The sequence below is a fragment of the Equus przewalskii genome, chromosome 1 (assembly GCF_037783145.1).
Source record: "Equus przewalskii isolate Varuska chromosome 1, EquPr2, whole genome shotgun sequence".
Classification (NCBI taxonomy): Eukaryota; Metazoa; Chordata; class Mammalia; order Perissodactyla; family Equidae; genus Equus; species Equus przewalskii.
The window spans coordinates 20355022-20380267 of NC_091831.1; the positions used below are offsets into that span (position 1 = coordinate 20355022).

At 51.0% G+C, this 25246-nt stretch overlaps 1 long non-coding RNA gene across 2 annotated transcripts in view; it reads right to left on the reverse strand.

The window, feature by feature from the left end:
* Nucleotides 1–25246, reverse strand: part of LOC139085488 (uncharacterized) — a 66024-nt gene that overhangs the window by 36337 nt on the left and 4441 nt on the right. The window contains exons 2-4 of one of the 2 annotated variants that reach the window (XR_011543816.1): nt 18505–18639; nt 14146–14247; nt 13436–13754 (exon numbers count right to left, since the gene is read on the reverse strand). This is a non-coding gene — a long non-coding RNA (uncharacterized lncRNA). Of the gene's footprint in view, nt 1–13435; nt 13755–14145; nt 14248–18504; nt 18640–25246 lie in introns of those variants that run through there. The other variant, XR_011543817.1, reaches the window with a different exon arrangement.

The following is a 25246-nucleotide window of genomic DNA, read 5'->3' on the forward strand; positions in this document are numbered from 1 at the left end:
ACCCCGTGAAGGGCTGTGCAGCTGTTGGAAAAAAATAAGAAAAATGAGGAAGCGCTTTACGTACTGATACAGAAAGAACTCCCAGATATATAACGATTAGGGGACAAGTGCAGAACAGTGTTTATAATATGCTATGTTTGGTGTAGAACACCGGAAGGGGGATTTTTTTCTTATTTACTTATATTTTGAAAAAGAAACTGAAACGTACAAAAGAAACAAATAAAACTGGTTGTTGGCACACCCAGAGGCACTCACAACTGGAATATACAACTATGTACTGGGGGCTTTGGGGAGAAGAAGAAGAAGAAAGAAAAAAATGTGATTGCCTGTTAAGGGTCAGGGGGCAGGAACTGCACAGGGGGCTGAGGTGGGTGGGAGATTTTTCACTCTCAACCGTGTTTTTTAACTATGTAAACATATTACCTATTCAAAAACTTAAACTTTAATTTAAAAAATTAATATTACATTTTCAGGTTTTTTCATGATTTATGAAGCACCATGTGAAAACACACATCCTCCCCCACTGCCTCAGCCTCCTCCCTCCCCAGACCCTGGCGTGAGGCTCAAAGACCATATAAGTGAAAAAAATAAGGGTCAAAAATAACTGCTGGGTGTGTTTCTTGGAAATTAAAAACAGCAATTTTGCATTTTGATGGGGCTATATCAGAATATCTCGCATCCGGTCACACCAGTAGGAAACTCAGAGAGCGCCCACATCCAGGATCCAAAGCACCCCCACGCCCCATGCTCTGCCTCACCACCCTCGTGGTTCCCAGGCCTGGCTGCACCTTAGAATCACCTGGAAAGCTTTAAAAATAATGTCAATGGCCCCACTCAACACCAAACTAGTCAGATCAGACTGGAGCTCCCCTGATGCCTGCTCTCCACCCCGGGCACTGGTTACAGTTGGTACCGCATGATTGTGCGTGCGATTGTCTGACTAGTGTTTCCCTCCCTTGGACACTAAGCTCATGGGTGCAGGATCTCTGTTACTCTGCTCGCCACTTGTCCCGTTTGCCCAGCAAACAGTGCTTATAAATACTAGATAGATGAATGAATGAATAAATGAATGAATCCTGGGACCAGAGAAGGAAGCAGTGGGCAGGGAGATGATAGGCAATAGCTGGGCCAAGAGGAGGCCCCTCGGTGAGACCCCCGAGGCCAAGCGGCCCACAGTGAGGGGCACAGGAGCAGGTTCACAGCCCCCAACCAGGCCTGGGCCCCTTACAGAGCTGTGTCAGGCAACTCATTTTCTCCAGGGAGCTGATCAGTCCTGCCAGGGGCCAAGGAAATATTGACCCACAACTTTGACGGGTTGTTGAGGGCCTTCTGATTGACACATGACACTAAGTGCACCCCAGGGCAAAAAGCAAGGCTGGGCTCTCTGCTCGGGACACCATCACTTCCAGAGCCACTAATGCAGCCCATATGTGCACATGGGAGAAGCTGACCAAATGGTGAAATGCTGTACGGAAGGTCCTGCCCCACGTTCTCGGCCTTTCTCCTTAGAGCGGCCAAAAGGAGTCAGGAGAACTGGCTTCTGGACCCAGCGCACCACTCAGCGCTGTGCCCATGGAGAGGTCACCTGGCCTCTCTAGGCCTCACTTTCCTCATGAGTTAAATGAGGAATAATTCCTACGGCTCAGGCTTACTGTGGCACAACATGCAGAAGTGGTCTGGAGGAAACAAACCACATCCCACCACCCAAAGCAGCTCACAGAGCAGTGCCTGGGGAGTGGGGGTTGAGGGCCCCTCCTTGGGAAGTATCCCCGTGCCCCTAGCGTCTTCACTCGGGTGGCTTGTCGCCCAGGGAGGCGTGGGGAGTCCTAGAGAGCCAGAGGGCAGGGACCAGGAGCCAAAGGGTCAGTAGGAGCCACTACCAAGGTGGACACAGGAGCCATGTCTAGAGAAAGTTGCTTCCGAACCCAAACCCAAAGGGTGTGAGGCGATGGTCCACCCAGGCATGTGGCAGAGTGACGGAACCGAGGTGAGGAGCTTAGAGTATGGGGTCCACAGGCAGTTAGGGAGGCCTAGAGTGGAGGCCACAGGGGTTTCTACCAGGTCACCCCCCTCCTTCCCGTCCAGGTTCAAGTCCATTTCAGACCCAGCCCCGTCAGCATGCCTCGAGCCTACCAATAATAATAAAATGAATGCACACAGACTAAAAGCTTTCTGAGCCAGGGGCTGTTCGAAACCCTGTGTAGGTATTATCTCTAGGTACTGTTATCACCACCATCTGTCAGATGAGGAGACTGAGGCACAGAGGGGTTAAATAACTTGCTTAAGCCTCTGAGACTCTGCCATCCAATACAATCGCCACCAATAGACGCAGCTATTGAGCACTGGAACGTGGCTGGTTTGAACCGGGATGCGCTGCAAGGGCAAAATACACTGTAGTTCAAAGTATGAAAAAACCTGTAAAATCTCATTACCAATTTTTATATTGATTTACCTGTTGAAATGATAATGTTTTGGATACATTGGATTCAATGAATTCAATTAGATTCAATTATTAAAATTAATTTCACCTGTTTCTTTTTACCTTTTTACTGCGGCTACTAGAAATTTTTAAATCGCATATGTGGCTCACGTTAGGTTTCTATCGGAGAGTGCTGCTTTGAGGAGTAAGTTGGGGGAACAGGGCCTGGCAAACATTTTAGCCAGGCCAGACACTGTTTATGACTGAAGCTCATCTTGCACAACTTTCCGAGGATGGATCTTTTTCCCCGACTGACAGCAACGGGCCACATCCAGACTGTGCATCTGTCAGCTCTCGCTGTTGGTCTCTCTCTCCTGAGCCCTGAGCACTCAGGGCAGATGCTACGAGTAAGTGCCAGGACATGGTGCCAGGTCCCAGCACAGCCTCAGTCAGGGTCAAGAGGGTGATGATGGAAATGACCCTTTTGGAATCCTCATCGCCTCCTCGAGAGAGAAGCTGTGAGGGCCCGACTGGGCCTGCTGAACTTCTCTGCCCTATGGGGTGGGCCTGAGGCCTCAGACAGCCCAGTTGTCCTGGGGGCAGCCCTTGTACGTGCCTGAGCTCCTTCTCCTCTCCACTCACGCTCAGCTCCAAGGGGCCTGGGGACCCCCTTCCCTCCCTGGCTGCACTCGTCCAAGGCTGCCGTGCCTGGGGCTGAGAAGGGATGGGTGATGGGTTAGGACAGTGGCTTTGGGAGGGTCACCCTCCTTCGGTGCCTTTCAAGTTAGTGGGAGAAGCTGAGTGTGAGGATGAGAGAGGGCCACAGTGCACTCCTCTCCAAAAGATGCCACCTGCCACACAGGCAGACACATACATTAATGTGCCCAGCCCCGGCACATGCTGTTCCTTGCCTGGAACAGCCTCCCCACTTGACAAACTGCCACTCTTCCTTCAATCCTTGGCTCGGGCCTCTTGTTCTCTGTGACACCGTCCCCGCCCTCCTCCAACCTCTGCCCCACTGCCTCACCTGGGACTGCCCTCCACTGAGGCTCGGTGCCACCTTCCCCACCCCTGGGCTCACCAGGGGAGGATTAGAGACACAAGCCTTGCCTGGAGAAGCCAGCTCAGATGTGACACCAACTACTCAAAACAAGCACTGTTTTATCTCAACCTTCCCTTTTTTATTCCAAACACGAAATGGAGAAGTTTTATCAAGCGCATTTAATCACTGCTCTTCCTCCTCTGCTCTCCTTACAAGGAGGGTGATTTAAGCCGCATCCTTGGCAGGCTGGAACAAATGGGAATAGAAATTCAGACTGCTTTAACACACGGCCAGGAGCTTCTCCTCACGTTGGTTCAGTCTATAAACCTTCCCATCCTCCCCTTCTGTGAGCCAGGGACGATGCCACACTGAAGAACCACACAGCGGTCCCCATCCTGTGGAGGCCGACGGGCTAATGGGGAACCAGCTTGCTGCATCTTCAGGTGTCTGTTTCTATGTCCACCACGATAACAGGGAGATGAACAGAATGCTGGGGAAAACAGAGGATGGGGAATAACTGTCTGGAGGGATCAGGTAAGACTTCACAGAGGAAGTGACGTGTTAGCTGGGTCTTATAGGATATGAAGAAAGGGAGAGACGTTCCAGGCAAAGGGAACAGCATATGCAAATGCAAGGAGGTATAAAAGAACTTGTGTTGAGGAGACTAGGGAGGAGGGTTGGGTCCAGAATTTGAAGGGCCACATGCGTTGCTGCAGACAGCAGGGAGCCGTTGGTGTCTACATTATAGGAAGTTCACTCCGAAAGCTGAGTAGAGGATAGAGGATTCTGGAGTGTGTAGGGCACTGTGCTGGGTGCAATGTATTGGAGTCCCTGTATAAGATGACTGACCTTTTATTTTAAAGTTCTTTTGACTACAGACGGGACAGGCAGGGGTGGGGAAATTTAATTTAATCCCCCAAGTAGGGGATAGCACTGGCACCACCACTCCTCTGTCCGTGCCCATGGCAGGCATTGCTAATCAATCACAGCATCCTCCTCATCCTACAACTGAGGAAACAGATAGAGATAGAAAGGTGGGCCCAGGGCCCCACCAAGTTAGGAAGCAGCAGAGCCAGGACTGGTGGCCACAACCATAGTGGGTAGTGACCAATGTGGTAGGCTAGGGGTTCAGACAGACAGGGGTGTGTAGCCGGGTTTTTCCATTTACTGGTTGAGCATCTGCACAGTCACTTATCTTCTCTGAGCCTCAGTTTTCTCAGCGGTAAAATGGGGACGATGATATCCCTTCACAGGGTGGGTGGGATAGGGTAATAAATGCCAAGTGTGAGTCCAGAGCCAGGCACGTAGCAAGTGCTCAACAAACGCTAACACTTAGTAATATTAATAATACTATTATTTCTCAGTGCTAATACACCTCTCTCCACATGCTAGCCCGATCTTCCTGCCTCCCCTCACTGCAGGGTGCCCATCTTTGCTACCTTTCAACACGCTGCCAAGGAAGCTGGTGTGAACAACTAATTCTGTAAAGAGCCATGGCACAGACAGCCGCAGGCCCGCGTCGGATGTCTCTGTTCTGTTCTGGATGAGCTGAGAGACATCCTTTGTCCTCTCGGCAGTGAAGGGTGATGAGGACAGGTGGCTGCAGTGTGGGCTCGGCTCTGACCCGGTATTGTCCGAGCAGTTGCTGCCCTTTATGGACCTGTGGTTTCTCAGAAGGGAATTATCTTGGAACCTCAGCAATATTAGCATGTGGCTGGCTGGCCAGCTGCCTGGAGCCCCATCTGTAGGGGACACGAAAACCTCATTGGAAATTTAATGTGATAGGGAACATTTAACACAGTTGTTCTCAGGGAAAGTCCTATGATGTTGGAAGACGTTTTGGACAAGCTGTTTTGGGGGAGCGAGTGCTCTCTCACTGGTGTGTGCTAAGAACATAACATGATCCCTGAACAGGGTGGAGACAGCGCTCTGATGAGCTTTTGGTTTGCTGGGGGTGTTTGGGGCCAGAGCTGAATGGTTTGGGGCCGTGGAGAAGAGGCTGAGGACTAGCACCCCGGGTCCTCCCTGATCTCCGAATTCAGGAGGACGTAGCTTTTAGGTGGTACCTAATGAATTGCCAGCCTGATGCAACCTCATCCTTTCTGCCAGGGCAGCACAGGTCTCAGGGTCCAAGGGACAGCTGCTGTGAGCTCCATGGAGTGCCTTCCATGGAAACCCTAGAACCCCCTTCCCAGGGGGTGTGAGGGTCTCTCTGTCTTGAGTCTGAGCAGAAACAGGAAAGCTAGATAGAGAGGAAAGTGAGGGGGTATCGGGCATCTAACTCTCCTGCTTTTATGTCACTCACCGAGAGTATCAGGCAGATGTGGGTATTAGACAGACGTTGTGGGAACTCCCTGAATGGGTGCCCAGCAGCAAGGGCCAACCCAGTCACACTGAGAGGAAAATGGACCCCGGCGGGAATTCAGGTGGTCCTGGAGGTGGGTGTGGGGAAGAGGGCATGTGTCATTAAGGCCACTGACCCAGAGGCAAAGGCTGACCCTGTGCCTTCTGGTCCCAATCCTACTTGGCATGTCATGGCCTGCGGGGTGACTGTGGACTGAGGGTTGGCGCAGCACTGCTCCTCCACGGGCAGAACCCTCACGCTTTACTTCTCGGTGACAACAGCAACCTCCCTGCCACCCGGTAAGAGTGAGGGATGATTCCAGCATCTTGCCCTCCCCATGGGCTAAGAGGGCCATCCAGCTGGATGTCCAGCTCCTTTCGCATGGATACTCCCTGGAGACAGCGAGCTGAGGCCCAGAGGACAGCCAGCACATGCTAAGTCCCTGTCATATGGCAGGTACCCTTTAGGTGGCTCCTACTGCAAATGGTCACTAATCCTCCTGACCAGCCTGCAAAGTCAGTGTTAGAGCCACCACTTTACAGAGGAGAAAACCAAGGCCCAGGTTAAGGACTCAGCCCCAGTTTGGCCAGGGACCTTGCCCTGGTCTGGAAGGAGCCTTCCATGGGTGTCCTACACTTCTAACGGTGACTACAAATGAGGTCTCTATTCTGCAGCATGGCCCTGCCTGCAGGGTCCCAGTGGGGTTTGCAGGGGTCCATTCCTCCATGGTTCGGGGTAATCAGAGCTCACAAGTGCCGGCTGGTTTTAGGTGTGGGAGGCGGGTTCCTCAGCCCAGCCAGGTGACGGGCTCTCAGCCCATGAGGGACATCAGGGCTCTGTACACCACGGTGAAGGGGAAGACAATATGTGCTTGTTTGCAAAGCCCAGCGAGGGAAGGGGGTGCTTGTCGAGGGAATGGGGTGCGTGTGCAGAGGGTTGGGGTGGGACCCCCTCTCACAGCACCTTGCAGACTGTTCTAAAGCCAGGGATTTGGGGGTTCAGGACACCAGGGGCCAATATCACTTTCCTTCTGCTTCTTGGGGTGGGGCTGGGAGATGTGAGAAGGAAAGGCAGGCCCTAGGCCCGGTCAAGCACGAAAGGGGAGGGTTGAAAGTCCAGTGAGGTGTTTGTTTGTCCCATTTGCTTGCCAAAGCCACAGGGAAGCTGACTGACTGGCAGCTGGAGCACAGGTCCCGGATCTTCCATGGAACTTGAGCCTTGCTGTCATTCTGGAATTCTCCGCCGGCAGAGGGCAGGGGGAAGTGGTCAGATAGAATCTCACGTCTTTCCTAGCCAGGGGCTAAGCAGGCCTTCTTGGGCCAAGGAATATGGCTGCCCTGCCCCCTTAGGGGCCCAACTAGACGATTTCTTGTTTATATCACACTCTGCAACTCCCTTCTCTTTCTGCAGGCCAAAGCGGAAATTGGAAGGCAAAACCTGGGGCAACAAGGCCTTGAAAATTTCCAAGTGTGTGGGAGAGAGTGTGACAGGTTTATGATGATTACTGTGTGATTCTGCTGCTTTATAGGAAAAGTAATCCCAGGTTACTATTTTTTAAATGGTACTTTCTCAAGGTTGTGAACTTGATTCTTCCCCATCAACACCCTGTATTTATTTTGGTGTTTTGTTTTTATATTGTTTTTATTTTTTGGTGAAGAAGACTCTCCCTGAGCTAACATCTTTGCCAGTCTTCCTCTATTTTGTATGTGGGTTGCCTCCACAGCATGGCTGATGAGTGGAGTAGGTCTGTACCCAGCATCCGAATCCATGAACCTGGGCCGCCGAAGCAGAGCACACAGAACTTTAACCTCTCAGTCACGGGGCCGGCCCCAACAGCTTGTGTTTATTTTGAATATGATTTCTTGGGAACTTTTATATTAAGCTTTCCTAGCTGGTGCTGCTTAGTTTGGACTAATGTCAACATTAGGCTGTATTTCCCTGGGGCAGGAATAGCAAATGTGCCTGATTTCATGTGCTACGTCAGCTAAATGGTGGTGGTGACCTGCAGCTCTGCATTGGGAAGAAATCCGTAGCCAAAGCCAGACTCAGCAGGTAACAGTGCTGTGAGTGATTAGCAATGCCTGCCATGGGCATGGGAGAGAGGAGTGGTGGCATCTGTGTTATCTTCTCTTTGGGGAATTCAATTAAATTTCCCCACCCCTGTCTGTCCAGTCTGTAGTCATAAGACCTTTAAAATCAAAGGTCAGTCCTCTTAGACATGGGGTCCAATTCGCTGTGCCCAGTGCAGCAACCTGCACACTCCAGAATGGTCCAGCCTCCAATCAGCTTCCAGGGTGAACTTCCTACAAAATAGACACTAACCACTCCTCACTGCCCACAGCAACACCAGTCACTCTTCAAATTCTCGACCCACATCTCCTCCCTAGTCTCATCAACGATGCTCCTGCATGAGCACTTTGTAGTCTAGGCATGTCACACTTCTTACCGTGCCCAGAATTCGTAGTGCTCTTTTATACCTCCTTGCATTTTCACATGCTGTTCCCTTTGCCTGGAATATCTCTCCCTTTCTTCATATCCTTTAAGACCCAGCTAACACGTTGCTTCCTCTGTGAAGTCTTCTCTGATCCCTCCAGATGGTCAGCCCCGGTTGTCTGGTTTCCCACAGCAGTCTGTTCATTTCTCTATTATAGTGGTAGACATATAAACAGACAAGGACAGAAAAGCATTCTGTAAACTGCAAAGGACTGTGACCGCCGAGCGTCTCCTGGCGTTCCTGTTGAATCCGAGTGAATTCCTCCAGTGGAGAACATCGCCCCTCTTGGCTCCTCATAACTGGAAGGCACTCGTTTCTCCTCTTCTCCTGGGAAACGCTTTCGGAAATAAACACGCTCAGTGTCAAGCCCCAATCACGCCAACTTTAGGAGCCTCAAATCCTGAGTCCTGATGTTCCTTCCTTCATGCACCCGCATGATTCAGAGCAATCACATGATGACACGCGAAGCCAGGTTATGTGGGGCCCCAACATGGGGAAATGGCTGGATTTTTCCCATGTGAATAAGTGACACAAGATATGAAAATAGAAATGGACAGAGGAACTCCGCTGCACTGAGGATTGGTCTCCCTGAGCTAAAAAGGAGAACGGGGTTTTAAGACCCAGGCAAGATCAACAATGAATTGGCTTGTGGGGAGGAAAAGAGATGGCATTTTCTTGAGCTAAGGGCACTAAAAATAGTGTGAGGTTTTCCAAGAGGCTGTAGTGGTACTTCAGGGTGTAGCCGGGAAGCGTTTCTTTCCACAGCTATGGGCGCCCTCAAAGCCAAAGCCGGGCACAGTGAGGACTGGTCGCTCCCCGCACATTGCTGGGGCACAGCGCCTCCCCGGATGCCCTCCCTTGTCCCCGACGCTGAGCCAAGTCGCCCCATGCCCTGCGTTGCAGCCACTGCTCTGAGCAGCATTTCTCGAACGTTTGCACCAAAGCACCCCAACAGCAGAGAAGAAACGCAAAAGAGGGGTGGGGAAAGAGTGGGATCTGAGACTTGCCTGTGGAGGTTATGCAAGCGTGAAATTTCCTCCGAATCTCAGTTTTATCCTAAGAATTCGTGAGAATATCTCAGTCTACTCCAAAACAAAAGTCCAACTTTATATTAGTGTTTAAAAATCAGTTTGTTCCCCAATCTCAAGGTTACATTATCACTCTAGCAAGGAGAGCTGTGTTTACCCTGTGAGTAAAGAGCCCCCTGGCTCAACGCTGCCAGTGTGTGATGCCCCACAGTGACGAAACAGAAGCCTTTGCTGAGAACCTCAGCCTCGGAGCAACATCAGCCACTGAGGCAACTCATTCATTCATCCATCGGTTCATTTATTAATTCACTCACCAGGTATTTAATGAGCTTCTTTTAAATGCCTAGAACTAGGGATGAAGCAAGAAGGGTGCTAGCCCTTCAGGAACTCAGTCTCACAGAAGAAAAAGCCAAGGAGCCCAGCTGTGACCCTGCTCTGTGACAAGCGTTCCAACAGGGAATGATCACGCAGGCTTTGGGAGCAGGGAGATGGGAGAGCCTTCCTTCCAGGCAAGGTGCAGGCCGAGCCACTCCAGCCCAACAGTTAAGATCATGCATCATTGGGCAAGAGGGTTGACTGCTCAGTTTCCTCATCTATAAAGTGGGTATAATAGCTTCATATGGTTTTCATGGGCATTAAATGAGTTACACAGTGCAAAGTGCTGTCTATTAAGTGTTCAATAAATATTATATATTAAGCTGAGACCTGAAGAATGGATGGAACTGGGATGCAGGGGAGCGGCAGAGATAAAGAATGGGGAGGGGAAGAGTGTGTTCCAGACAGAGGGAACAACACGTTTAAGAACAAATGTTCAATAAATATTTGTTGAACAAACAAATTCTTTAAAGAAAGTGAGAGTAACGCAATCTTGATAAGCCACACCCTTTATCTATTGTTCCCTGGTACATGTGTGTGCACCTGAGCCAGACGCCCACAGGCAAGACCACTGTATTTTCTAACTCAAGTGTCAAATTCTTAAGGGCAGAGATTGAGTCTTTCCCCTCTTGGGGTCCCATAGCCCTGAGCCTTTAATCCCCTAAGGGTGACAAATTCCCTGCTCTGCTCCCTCCTTCTGCTATTTCATCACCACTTCCATCCTGGGGAATTTGTCCAAGATCACTGGAGAGAGCCTCATGGACAGAGCTGAGAAAGGCAGACAAGGGGCAAAGAGCCCAGAACTTGTGATCAGAGGCCCTGGATTCAAGTCCTCCCTGTGCCAGCTAGCAGCCCTATGACTTTGGGTGAGTCACCTAGGACACCAGTCCAGAGAGGACACTGGGCCCCCATGACGAGCAGGTTGGAGGTTTCGATGCAGTAGGGTGACCAACCATCCCATTTTCACAGGATTGAGAGGTTTCCTGGGATTTACTAGTTTCAACGCCAAAACCAGGAAAGTCTCAGGCAAACAGGGACGAGTTGGTCACTCACAGCCTTGCTTTTCCCTCCCATGTCCTGCCTCCCCACCCACCAAGACCTGAGTCACAGGTCAGAGCAGCATCTGAAGCCTTTGGTTTCACAGCTGACCCATGGGGCCGCATCTACGCAGAAGGAAGGAAGAAGAGGAAGAACAAGCCTTTGGTGTTGCGCCATGACGTTCACACACCGGAGGCTGGCATCAATCCACTGTTTGAGGTGGGAGGGCCAGGCCAGCGTTTCTCAGAGATTCCATGTACAGCCAAAACCAAGCTAGCCAGGGTGTCGACAGGCTGGAGGGCAGCAGAGGCTGGTCTGTGCTACTCTCCAAAGGGTTAGGGTGACAGAATTTATGACCCCAGTGGCACTGAGCCCACCACTCCACCCAACAAGAGCCAATTGGGCTGGTCAACCTGATGCTGACCCACTAGCCAGAGAGTGGGCAAGAGGCTGCAGGGGGGCTGCCCTTGGCTGGGCCCCAACTCTACCCACACTGGTAAATCTGGGAGAGCCCCAGGGGCTTCTGCTCAGATCCCCATGGTGTGCTCTGCCAAAGAGATCACAGCAGGCTCCCTGCCATCCCATCAGAGAGACATCTTGTGTTTTCAGTTACCAGTCCCATTTACGTCCTGGTTTGGGCTTGAGTGCCAGGCTATCTTAGGTGATGCCAAGCCAGGCCTTTTGTGCTTTCCTGTTAGCTGCATCACTTCGTATTTTTAGGGGCAGCCAAGACTGGGACGATGCCAGTGGGCTGCCTTTCTTCCTGAGTTCCCAAACACCACCTCCATGAAAATGTCACACTTGAGGGTCCAAGGGCCCCCCTAGTTCCTGCTGCAGAATGGAAAGGAATCAGCTCAGAGAACAGGGACAAGTGACTGGACAAATCGGAGGCAACAAGGGACCTGGTCCCTCTGCCTGTTTTTCCCTCCACTTCAGCCCCCTCCACTCACCCCCTAAAGCTCTGCTGGGCCCCTGCTTTCTCGCGACCCAGCGCAAAGGGTGAAGACCCAAGACTTTTGAGAGGGCCAAACTGCCTTCCTCAGAGGAGCAACTTTTGCTGTCCCTCCCGTCCTTCTGCAGACCCACAGCACTGCAGTGTGAGGTCCCTGGGCTCTGTCATCTGTGACGTCCACCATCACTAGGGCAGGAACATTACAGTTTGCAAAGTGCTGCCTCACCTGTGGTCCCCTCTGACTTACCACTGGGGGTGGGGGTAGGATACCCATTTTATGGATGAGGAAGTTGAGGCAGTTAAAACGGAGATGATGTGTCCAAGTCATAGAGATAGCAGTGGGAGGCTCAGGGCCTCTGCATGGCCCCAAGGGCTCAGCTCAGAAGCCAGGCCCAGTGCCTATTAAGTCCACATACTTGGCAACCAAGGAGGAGCTGTTCGGTTTCCTCTCCCCAAAGCACATTGGTCACTGCTGGAAGTGAGGAGTCTTGCAAATGCCTGGGCCCTCTGTAGGTCACTCCCACCCCAGCCCCCTTGTGCCTCTGACAGTCACTATCCACAGGGCTGGGGACCAGAGCAGCGGAGAGAGAGGACATGCTTTCTGTGACTTTCCACTTGTCCCTGCCCCCATTCTTGTTTAATCTTAAATCAGTCTGTCTGTCTCTCTCTCTCTCTCAGACTCTTTCTCTCTCCCTCAACACACACACACACACACACGTACACGCAGGAAAGTCTGGATCCAGCATCCAAGAGACAATTCAGACCATCTCAGGTGGGAGGGGGAGGGACAAGGCTATTCCTCTGGAGAGCTGTAAACTTCTTTCCCGGTCCACAACCAAGCACAGTGCCAATGTGCATGGCCTACAGGTGGGGGGTGGATCCCAAGGAGGGGTAGCAGTCATCCTGGGGTGGAGGTTGTGGGGATGAAGGCCCATTTCAAAGCAGCTGCTTTGGGAACAGGGCTTGGACCTTCGAGATTCTGCATCCATGAGATCCTTAGGATAAGGCTGCAGACAGTAGAGTATTGGGGACCAACTCCAGACACCTTCGACACTCTCTGCTCAACAAGGGCAGGAGCAAGCCCTTTGCCCACAGCTCTCTGGCTGCTAGCCCTTCAACATCATTCCTACCTCTTGGGTCAGGACACAAACCACCTAACAGGGCTGGCCCAGGGGAAGGGCTCCAGACCAGCAGATCAATTCAGCTGGTTTAAGGGGCTGTGGTTGCTTTTGCTTCCACATCTCCAGCTCCACCTCAAGCCATGAGTCTAGGTTCACTCTGTTGAGGGTTCCGTGCAGCCAAGGGGGCACATGAGCACAGATTGGACAATGGACCAGGGCTGCAGCCTCCTTCTTGTACTGGCCACCCTACCTCCACCTCCCCTACCACACCTAACTTCTGCCCACAGACTCTTCCCTCACCCCCACTGGCCATCCCCCATTCTCCACGACAGCAAAGGCCCGAGGGTCAACAGGGCCACACCAAACACCCTCTAGATGCAGGGCACTGTGATAGATGCCAGGTGGGCAGTAGGAGAGGTTGGTTTGTAGAAAGGTAAGTCACAGTCTTGACCCACCCAGTAGTTTCAGGCTAGTTAGTGAGAGAGGAAAGGCTTACATAGACCGCCCTCCAAAAAATCAAATAATATGGCAAGACAAAGATCCAGAATTCAACCCCCTATGCGGTGAAATTAAGCAGCCCAGAAATGTCATAGTGGGAAAAAACACACAGGAATTTGAGGAGTTGGTGACATTCTAGCTTGTCTTAGCAAGATAAGAGAAGGTGCTATCCCCAGACATTCCTCTTTCTCTGGAATTGCATAGCTTATAAGGAACACAGGTCTGAAGACTACAGGTCTTGACTACAGTGCGCCTTCATTTTCCCTGGACTCACTTACACCCCCAGCTGCTTATTGGTGCTTACAGGATTCATGTCCAATCACCGTTGCACAGTTTTGTAGGCTGAACATCCACGGGAATGTGAAATGCGGCAGAATGTAAGAGCAGATAGCTAGAAGCCCAAACGGTCCAAGTTCTCAGCTCCTATGATGTCATTTCGCCGGCTAGATCAAAGAAGAATACCCCAAAAACTCAACACACAAAAATACACGCACATTTCAACAACTTCTAAACCCATTTCCTGGAAGGTGTAGCCATGAAATAAATCACTGGGTGGCAACAGCTCCTGTTCAGGGACAGTCAAGATTTGGGCCATGAAGTCCATTGCCTTCAGAGATGATGACTGTGTTGTAGTCTTTGCTCAGCCAGGAAACTGTTGTGAGAACAACTGTTCCATCCTCTTTAGAAATACTTGAAGGGTAAGCTGGACCCTGGGACTGGAAGCCCAGATGACCAGAAGACTTCCACCTCCCCCCCACAGCATAAAAGAATTCTAGGACTTGATAGATGACTGAAGGTTCCTCCCAACTCATCCAAGGACTTGTACCAACTAACCTGATAGACTCGATATGTTGGTTCCCACAGGACTGCAAGTGGGTTATGGGTTTCTGACTTTGGAATCATGGCCTCCAGACAAGCTCAAAGAACTGTTTACAGCTGTTGAAAACCAAGAGCAGTGTCAACACAGTTTGAATTAGAGAGTTGATCATAACACAAGGACTAAGTTGCACCCAACTAAAGAAGGAAAACAGCTAGACTCACTTCAAAATCATGCAACCTATGAGAATATTGATGAGGTGACTTTGACCCAAAGGTCACAGGGCTATCTCCATTAGGATTTTCTTGGTTGCAAGTAACAGAAAACACAACTGAGATTGGCTTAAATAAAATGAAAGGAACTTATTAGCACACAAAAAAAATGTCTAGAGATAGGTCTTACTTCATACGCATCTGGCTAAATTAATGTCATCAAGACTCTATCTCTTTCAGAGCTCTGCCATCTACTGTGGTGACCCCCATGTGATAGATGGACTCAGGAGGTCCAGTGGGAAAGTACACCTGCCTCTCTCCGAACAATTCCAGCAAAAGTCTGGTGGCATCTCATTGGCCCTGACTGATTCATGGATGAGACCATGATTGCTATGATCTAAATATTTACGTCTCCCAAAATTTGTATGTTGAAATCCTCACCCTCAATGTGATGGTATTAGGATGGGGCCTTTGGGAGGTGCTTAGGTGATGAGGATAGAGCTCTCATGAATGGGATTAATGTTCTTATAAAAGATATCCCACAGAGTTCCCTTGCCCTTTCTGCTATGTGAGGATACAATGAAAAGTCTGCTACCCAGAAGAGGGTCCTCATCTAATCATGCTGGCACCCTGATCTTGGACTTTCCAGCCTCCAGAACTGTGAGAAATAAATTTTTATTGTTTATCACCGCTGAGTCTGTGGTATCATGGTCTATGTTACGGCAGCCTGAAAGGACTAAGACAATGACCCAATCACTGTGTTCAGGGCAAGGGATACACTGGCAGGTTACAGGAAGTCTGGGTTTAGCCCATTTGGCCACCATAGAGCCCACCCCCACCACGTGGACTGAGAGTGGTGAGAGGGGAGTGCCCAAACATAGATTGGGGAGGACAGTAGTTATGGCCATAAGAGGAAATGGGGGCCAGGGAGGGAAACCACAAATGTCCACCACGGCACCTGTAACAAATGGATCCATTTTCACTCCTGGACTCCATCATACACGTGACCTCGATGAGCTACAGACAGAAACCATCACGTGTGTCCCCACTGCCCCAGTGCAGGGGAGATTCTGGGAATTGCTGTGGGAAAGCTGGGGATATGCAGAAGTCAAAGTGTCCAAGCTCATGAAAAGCTGGGAGGTGGAACCTAGCAAAGAGCATGCTATCTCTACTGCCTCCCTCCATTGTGGTCCCATGGTCCTCCCCGGAGCCTGGGAACTCTGCAGGCCTCAACTGGAAAGCTGAGATCAACAGAGTAGAAGTCCTCCCTGTCACTCTCAGTGTAGGGTCCCAGGGACTGCATCAGAGAGGCATGCCCAAGACATCCTCCATGTGCTGCTGGGACAGAGAGCTGATATCACTATTACTGAGGAAGTATCATCATCATCATCATCATCATTGAGAGGAGCCAAGACCCAGAAGACAACAGCATGTGCCAAATTCAAAACAAAACAAATTAAAAAATGAGGGAGCGAGTGACCACATCGGTCACCAGGACACCCAAGAGTAAGATACAACAGTGTGAGGCAAATGAGTTGTTTGAGCAGTTTAGGACTAATTCTAGAAACAGTGAGTATACCCCAGAGTTGCTTGAAGATGAGTGAGATGATGATAAGGAGGCCCAGCACCAGCCAGGTCCAGGCCACCTAACAGAGAACCCAGAAGAAGTGACTATTAACGGATGCTCAGAGTGACCCTGACTTTGAGGCTCTCCTCTCACAGTCTCCATGGAGAGTGACGTGGAGGAGCTGAGTCACCCAGAGAGCAAAATAAGACTTGTGTCTGTGGCTGCACACACAAAGGATCCCCAGGAACGTGATTGTGAAGCACTGACCATGTGAGCTGATTAGTTCTGACCCCTTTCTGGTCCTTCCCTCCTGACTCAGGGCCAGTCTTAATGAGCTGAGACCACACTTATGTGAGGGCTAAAAGCTAGGACAGCAACACCTGGCCCCCAGGTCCACTATCCTGAGTACAGACAAACTTCTAGCTCAGGGTTCTGTTTTAAACCCATCCATGTGGTTAATTTTCTTCAACTTGGCTAGGCCACAGTACCCGGATATTTGACCAAACATTATTCAAGACGTTTCTGTGAAAGTCTTTTTTAGATGAGCTTAATATTTAAGTCAGTAGACTTTGAGTAAAGCAGATTACCCTCCATAATGAGAGTGGGCCTCATCCAGTCAGTTGAGGGGCTTAATAGAAAAAGACTGATCTCCCCCAAGCAAGAGGGAATTCTGCCAGAAGACCACCTTTGGCTTCAAACTTCAGCTCTTTCCTGGGCCTCCAGCCTGCTGGCCAAACCTGCAGATTTTGGACTTACCAGCCTCTACACTGTGTGAGCCAATTTTCTAACAAATCTACATAGGTAGGTAGGTAGATAGATAGGTAGGTAGGTAGATAGATAGATAGATAGATAGGTAGGTAGACAGATAGATAGATAGACAAGAGATTAGAGATAGATGATGATGATGATGATGATGGTAGAGAGAGAGATGAGAGATAGATTAGAGATAGAGATAGAGATATATACACACACATCCTGTTGGTTCTGTTTCTCAGAACACTGACTAATACACCATCTCTCTGAGTTTAAATGGTGAAACCTTTTCCTATGTCCCCAAGCACTCACCCACTGCCATATGAGATATAGATATCACACACATGTGCATGCAGACACGCACACATCCACTCCTCTATGCCCTGCACAAAGGCATTCTCTCTGGGGGGTCCCTCAAGGACCCTTCAGCCTGTGCTCATCCAAGGCCCTTTGGGACCTCTACAGCCTTTAGGTCTGTCCACATACCCTGGCACCCCGGCCTTCATTCTCTAGGCTCAGGCACTAAAGCAGAGCAGAACCACAGCTCCTGGAGGTCAGAAGACCTGCAGATCTCAGCTGGTTCCACCTTAGCCCAAGAAAGAAGCCCTTTTACCAAGTCAACCTCTGCTTAAATACCTTTAGGAGAGGGGACTTCATCAACCTAGAGGCTGGTTCTTCCCCAACAGACAGCACGCCCCCGTTCTTCAAGAATATTAATCCCCTTGGTCTTAGCCAGTGGGCACGTACGTGTGCGTAGCGTTGCACAGCGTGCAGACCTGCTTTAGCCTTTCCTCTTCACACTTGACTCTATGTACTCACCCCTGCACTCACCATTCCATGTTTGAACATAGTTTTCAGTGGTCTCGTCTACTGACTTGGGTATATTCCATCATTTTAAGCATGATTCACTCAGTCATCTGACAAGTGCTTATTGAGTACCTACTATGGCTTGTTGGTGCCTGGGATTCAGGAGGAGACAAAGTCCCTCCCCTTGTGGAACTTACACTCTCACGGATAAATCATGAGAAATGTGTGGATATGACATGATAACCATGGAGACATGACACCATCAAAAAAGGTAATATTTTACCCATTTTTCAAATAAAGACATTGAGGCTCTGGAAAATGAAAGAACTTTCCCAAGTTCACATAGACAGCCAGAGATAGAGCTAAGTGCAAACCCGCATCTGTCTAACACAAAATCCAAGCTCCTCTTAGCCAGGTGCTAAAGAGAGAGCTTGGGAGGACTTGTAGGCTAAGTGGCTGAAAGGGGAGAAATCTTTCCAAAAGCAAAATGTCTACATTTCTCATGATTTCCTCTTGGTTTACATCTGAAACTCTTCTGACCAAAAGTTTCCCCAAGAAGTGGGCGCAGTATAGTTGGTGAACACACCAGTCCCTGGCGCCAAAGCATTGAAGCAAGAAGAAAGAGTGGTGAAAAGACCCACCCTCAAAGCCTTGGAGGATGGGCTGGGCAGGGGACAGGCCCACGAGCAGCCCCTCCCCCAGTTGCACGGTGTCCTTCACCATGCACGCTCAGTGGGCATTTGCCCCCTTCAGGGACAGGGAGGGAAGCTGACACGGAGCCAGACCCAAGGTTTAAGCCATGAAATAATTTATGCCAAACCCCAGGTTCTTTTCTATTATTAAAATAAAAAAGTGTGGGGTGTAGCTTGGCTTTCAAGCTTGGGTGTGATTTTGCTAGGCAGCTGGGGAAGAGTAACGTGGCATTCCACGTGCAAGAGAACTGCTTGAGCAGAGTTACCGAGGCAGAAACGAGAGCGTTCTAACCAGGAGACAGGAAAACCAGCCTGGGGTGCGACAAGGCAGCCAAGATCACTAACCTGGGCATCAGGAGACCTCAGTTCCAGGGCTTGACTAGCAACCATCGTGGTCATCATGGATCTTGTCTATACAAGAGGGCGTCCAGTCCCACCCTCTTGCTCTGTTGAAGAACACAAGATCTTTCTTTCTTCAGGCTGGAAAGAGAGAAAGCTAAGAGCGTAAGAGGCCAAACCCCTGTGACAAATTGCCCTAAAACCCCGGTTCTAGGGACATGATGCCAGCCCCACCCCAACTGGCAGCCCTGCCCGCCTCAGCCCAGAGCAGCTTCATGAGCAAAAGCAAGTCTCCAGCTCCCAAACTGGAGCATAAAAGGCTGGCACCACTGGATCTCTGCCTATGCCAAGCACTGGCCTGGGCAACTCATCAAAACACTAGGAACCATAACTTTCAAGTGACAGGTGGGGAAACTGAGTGCTGGTCATCTGTTCAAGGTTAAAATCAAAGCTTTGTGATGGAACCAGGATTTGTAATCAGGTCTTCTAACTCCCAAGCCTTAGCTTTAAAGTACCGTTCCCAGGAGCACCAGCCATTCCCTCTAATATCTGGACACCCTTTCTGGGAACTCCTGGGAGAGAGAGCTCCCTCGCAAACAAGCAGCTGTTGGAAGTGTAGGCATCAGGTGTCCAGCAAACAAGAAAGTGTGGAGAGTCATAGGAAAAGGCCCCGCCAGGGGCAGTGAGCTGGCTGTGGAGAGCTCCTCGGCCAGCAGAGCTGACAGTGCATCACATTGCGGGCTTCCCGAACTCCTTGCAGACAGAGGGCTTTTCTCCTGGAGGAGCCTGGACAATCCTGGTGCAAGAGTAAACACTTGAGGCTTATCAGGTCTTCTGATCTCAAGCAGAATCCACATTCTCATTCACCCTCGTCTTGTCAACCAGCCTTCGGGCTGCCCAGCAGAGCACGCAGCCTCCTTGTTCTCGGGGTCTCCTCTAATCCTCCGTGATCTGTCATGTAGATAAGGCAGCTGAGGTTTGGAAATAGGAAGTGAATCAGACCAGGTACCATGGCCAGTGAGGTCTGCATACCACCAAGGCTGACTGAGTCAATTCTCCAAGGAGAGGTTTGCATGTAACCGTGAACAGGAAGCTCTGAGCCCAGGAACCACTCTCTAAAGACGGGAAATTACAGAGGGGAGGGCGGTGGTGTACAGCATTTTGCAAGCAAGGGCACCTCTGAAATCCCAATATCTGGGTCTGCACGGAGACTGGCATTGCCTTTGGGTGGCCTATGGGGGAGGCGGGGTCCCTGAGCTTCCCTGAGTGTCATGTCAGCTCCCTAGTCAGGCCACTATCAGATCTGGGTTACCACTCCAAACACCCTCCACACCACGAGGCTCCGCTCAGCAGCCAGAATCATTGTTCCAACAAAACAAATCTGATCACGTTCATCCTTTGCCTAAAACTCCTCCAGTGGCTCTCCGTTGACCTCCAGATAAGTCTTTCCGGTGGCTGCATGATCCAGCCTCTCCACTCTCCCTTTGGCCGCTCACACTACACTGTCCGCCCAAAGTGGACTTCATTCAGCTGCTTAAACATATGATTCCCCCCCTCACCCCAGGCTCTTTGGCAGACCTATTCCTGCCTATCCCTCAGCTCCCATCTAGCTGTCACTTCTCCAGGCACCCTCCTCAGATGCCTTAGCCCAGGCCAGGTTCCCCCCAGTGAGTCCCTGTCACCCACTGTACCACCCTTATCAACCTGCTTATCACTGCCTGGTGTCCACGTGATATGTCTCTCCTGCAAAAGAAGATGCTCTGCATGGTAAAGATCCTAACTATCTTCTTCACCACTCTACCCGCAACACTGAACACAAATAGAGCAATATCAGTGACATTAGTTTGGAGATAGCGCCAAAAACACGGTTGTTGAATGAATGAATGAATGAGGAAAGGAATCTGTCATTTATTAAAACTGTCGGTGCCTTCTCCAGGGCCAGGGCACAGGAAAGAATCCTCAAGGTTTATCTGCTGAGAAGGAAGGCTAAGGGGTGCCCAGAGGTGCTGAGTAAGGAGCAGCAGAATCCTTAGTGTACCCAGGGCATTGGTGGGGTCTCTGATCTGGGCCGGTCCCCAAACTCTCCTCACTCAGCCCCCAGTCTCATTGGTCAGCACGGTAGGACAGCTCGGTATCTGCTCCTTGGCCTCCTAAGCTGGACCCGAGAACTAGAAGATAGAGAACATTGGCCAAGAGCCAGCCACATGGCTCCCTGGGGCTCTCTCTCACCTGACTCACCAGCTGGCAGGGAGGATGGTGTGTGAGTATCCGTGTGTCTGTGTGTGTGCGTAGTCTGGCCATCCTCATAACAACACCAACACATGCCCTCACATCCACAAAGGTCGAGAGGAAGGAGAGCCTATATGCTTCCTCCACAGCTGCCCAGTGGCCCAGGCAGCTGGCCTGTAGACAAACTGAAAGAACTAGATGGCTGGCCTCCCTCCAGCCTGTCCCCCAAAGGGACATCACTCGGCTGTAAATTCTCCTTGTCCACCCTTCGAGCCCAGAAGGCTGCCTCGGGAGCTGTTCCCTGCTCTCTGAGTTCCGGCTAGGGGCAGACATCCGGATACAGGAGTGAGATCGGCGAAGGTGTTCATTCCCTGGGCTCTCTCCCTGCCCAGAAGCGGTTTGGCAATGGCTGTGCTGGCTCTCGACATACAAGCCTGCCAGGCGTCCTTCCCCACAGCTGCAGTTCTAATGGTTTGGGTGACAGCTCCCTCCCCTCACCCCTTCCTGCCAAGGGTGCTGGCAGCTCCACTGTGCATGTCCCAAGGTGCTTCACCACCCCTTGTGGGTTTCCCTTAACCCTGCCTGCACCTCATAAATAGTCTCTTCTCTCTTCACTCACCCCTATGCAGTGTGCCATCTTGTTTTTCTCAGATACAGATTCCAAAGAGGGCTGGAGTTCCTGCCCTTGAACAGAATGGAAAGAGCCTTAAAGGCCACTTCCACCTGGCCTTCTGAATTCCCTGTAGTCAAATAAACTCCCCCTTCCACTGAGAACAGGACGGCCTATCTACTAAAGAAAACGTCTGCTACAGAACCAGTTTTGCCCTCTCTCAAATGCCTACGTCCCCTCATCCCGCCCACCTCCTTCCACTCAGCTCCATCCCCCGTAGGGGAGCGGTATTCTACCATGGGTAGCAGGGACAGGGAGCCAAGTCGCAAGTTGGAGAGGGGTTCATTGTAATTAGAGTCAATGACATGACACTATACTCCTCTTTAAGTCCCTTTGGGACCCCTTCTCCTGGTACATACATAGCTATCCTCAACTCCCCTGATGCTTCCACGCCAGGTCCTGGTGAGCAAAATATCCCTTTGAAACAGGTTATACCTGTTCACAGACACACAGACACATACACACTCACAAAAACTTTCACACATGGTGACATACCCATTCACATGTGTGTACACATACACACTTATTCACATGTACACACACCTACACAAAGGCATAGCCCACACTTGAAAAACACACCGAACTCTCACTACTACCTCAGCCCTCAATGAGGCCAATGACTCTTAGAGCCAGCTGTCCCCAAGGACAACATATGGCTTGGCCCCTGCCCAGTGTGCCTCACCTCAGGCAGGGACAGAAGGAGAGGGCAGAGCTGGCATTTCACAGAATCTTAAAACGGATCCACAGAAAAGCCCAGTGAGGTTCCTCAGCTCAGTATCACCCAACAAGCGTTCCAGCGAACGTGATTCACTGCGATTCTCTATAAAAAATGCACTTCTGCAGTCCGGGGAATTTGGGAAACAGAGCACATCTATCTGCTCCTCTCAGGGAGTCCCAAACCACGCTGGCATACTCAAGAATCCATGAAGTCCTGAAGAAAAGGTACCCGTTACAGGTCGCTTAACCCAGATCAATGATAGATGATAAAGAGACAGATGCATAGATAGATAAGTGAGAGCAAGAGAGAGATTGAGGTTGATTTTGTAGTTAAAGAAACTCTACGGAACACACTTTTAGATAACACTGTTCTAGACCAACCGTTTTCATTTTATAAATGAAGAAACGGGCTCAGGAAGGGCTTCGCCCAAGGTCGCATGGCTAGCAAAAGGCAAAGCCGGAACTAGAACTCAAGCCTCCTAATGCCCAGATACAGCCTCCTTCCAACAGGCCCTGTTCCCTTTTTGTATTTAACTCTAAACCCCAGGATATCTGGTAATCAAAGAGATCGATGATATTTTCAAAACAAATCCTGGTGTTTGTGATGGTGTTCACGGGGCTTCCCTCGCAGGGACGCCCTCTGCTGAGCGAGGCGCCCTTTCCTGCATCCCAGACTCTGGGGCCCACTGCAAGGGGGAGGACAGGGCCCAGGGCAGAGGCCTGGGGACAAGGCCTGATGTTGGGCCCTGGCTCTGGCAAGGGCAGGGGCCTGGGTGCCTAGATCCTGCCACTCTACTTGAGTCGGGGAGGTAGGCTTCCTGATGGTGTCTCCAAATGGGGACAGGAGCTCAGTCTGCCATCCCTAGGGATCAGGTTGGAGAAATGAAAGGTGAGGTCTGACTCAGGCCTGGGTGCACCACCTAGGCTTGCTTCCACAGGGCTCAGCTGCTAGAACCCCAGCTGCCGTCCCCACCCCTCCTCCCTCAGCCAAAGTCCTGCTACCCTGGCTTCCACATCCTACTCCCTGAGCTCCCAGCCACAGCGAGCTCTGTGCACACTCATGGTACACACAGATGCCCATTACCCTCACTGGGCCGCAGCATCCACCACCTCCCGCCACACTGTCACTGATGTATGGCTACTTAATGCTCCACGCAGGCACATCCCGTCTCCCCCTGCAGCCTTAATGCTTCCCGAGTGCAGGGAAGATCCTAATCTCTGCAGGGACCCTAACTCTCCCAGGGACAAGTGCAGGCTCTGCAGGGCACGAGCATGGCAGTAGCCTCGTGGCGCCTGGCACAGCCCTTGGCACAGAGCAGGTACAGAGGGGTACCTAGGGTTTATCAGCAATTCCCCATAGGGAACAGCAAAACAGAACTCATGTTGAATATCTATGCCATCGGACAGAGAGTCACAGGGAGGAGTGGGCTCGAGGGACCCTGGGATGTCACATAAACAAGTTGGCTTTTCAGGGTCTTAGGTCCTTCAACAGCTCAATGTGGGAGATGTGGGAGTCGAGGATGTGTGCCAGCACTTCTGGCTCTAAAACTCTGATTCGATTATAGAATCGTAGAAGGGAAAGCCTATGCCACTTTTGCATCCCTCTCTCCTCCAGCCCCTTAGCACAGAGTAAATTGAACAAAGCCTGTAGGGAGGAGGTTGTGTCTAGGCTCAAACAGGGCACCACCCCACCACAACTCAAGGCACCTTAAGGAGTCAATCCGGCAAGACACCTTCAGACCCCAAAGCCAAAGTTACCCCAACCAAAGTTATGTAAAATAGGAGGTTCAGCCACAAAGAGATTCTCCTGGCCCAGATAAGCAGGATCAGATGTAGACAGGAAGCTGCTGAGTGACAGTCTCATCGCCTGACCTTTAAGATAAGATCTGGTGTGAGCCATTTCTCCTCCTCAAGTCTCCTCCCACCCCAGACCTTGGCAGACTATTGCTTGAGCCCTCTGCAGTGAACAGTGATGCCTCCTGTGAACTCAGGACCCCAGCATCCGAGCCTGGTCTCCCGTCCTCTCTCCCCCACTTTCCCCAGGCCCCATCCATCTCTGAGGCTTCTCGGCTGCTGGAATTGGGGGGCAGGGAGTGACACCGGAGGCCTGCCCTACGTGGCACCATTGCCCACACTTCTCCCTTTCCCAGGGAGCAGGGCCTCTGGGGGCAAGAGCAAAGCAAACACTTCCCCAGCAGACAGAGCAGAACAGAGAGTCAACAGTGAGCAGTGTTTGTTTCTGCCCCTGCGTCTGGGACACACAGCCCAGTTCCTGGGGGCCTGCCAGGTTGGCCTATTGTCTGGCATTGTTTGCCTTTGGGGTGATGGGTGCCTAGGAGTGGGGAGGGAGAAAGAGGATAGAGTAGGGTTGGGGAGCAGGGCACAGCATCAGACCAGGTGGCCAGACTTGGTGCCAAAGGCCATGTGTGTGAAGCCCCCAGGCAAGAGTCTCTGGAGCCTAGTGCCTGCCCACCATCCCGCCTGGTGGGAACTTCTTCTGGTCTCTAACAAAAACCCCTCGGAACCATTGTCTTCCCTCCTGCAGATGCCTCAGAGCCCAAATCACTTCTCAAGCTTCTCTGACCTCTCACCCCTACGAAAGAAGTTAAGGAAGATAAGGAGACACAGCAAGTGCTGCCCTCTAGGAAGATAAGGAGACACAGCAAGTGCTGCCCAGAGAGGGCAGGAACGCCTCGAGGAGAGCTGGGGGTCTGTTGTTGGGGGGCATCCAGAGCTGGTCTGCACGTGTGTCGTAGGTGGCTGGCCTTACAAAGTTCGGCCTTCCCCAAATCACGACCTTTCACTTGTGATTATCCCTCAAACCCAGCCCCTCGATGCGTGGCTCTCCTTCATGAGCACTGCTGCTTCCTAACTGAACAAGGCAGCGTGGGTCCAGAGCCCTGTCACCCAGAGCTGTGGGACCCTGAACAAGTCACTTCCTCTTGGAAGATGAGGAATTGGATGCCTGGATCTCAAGGGGCCACCCTTCAAAGTGCCATAACCATCACCATAGGGTGAGCATCTTAAGCTCTCCTAGATGACAGGGTGGAACTTGATGGTACAGAAATGCAACAGGAAGGACTCATGTATCTGTCCAGAGACAATTCAAACCACCTACTAATGTATGGTTCT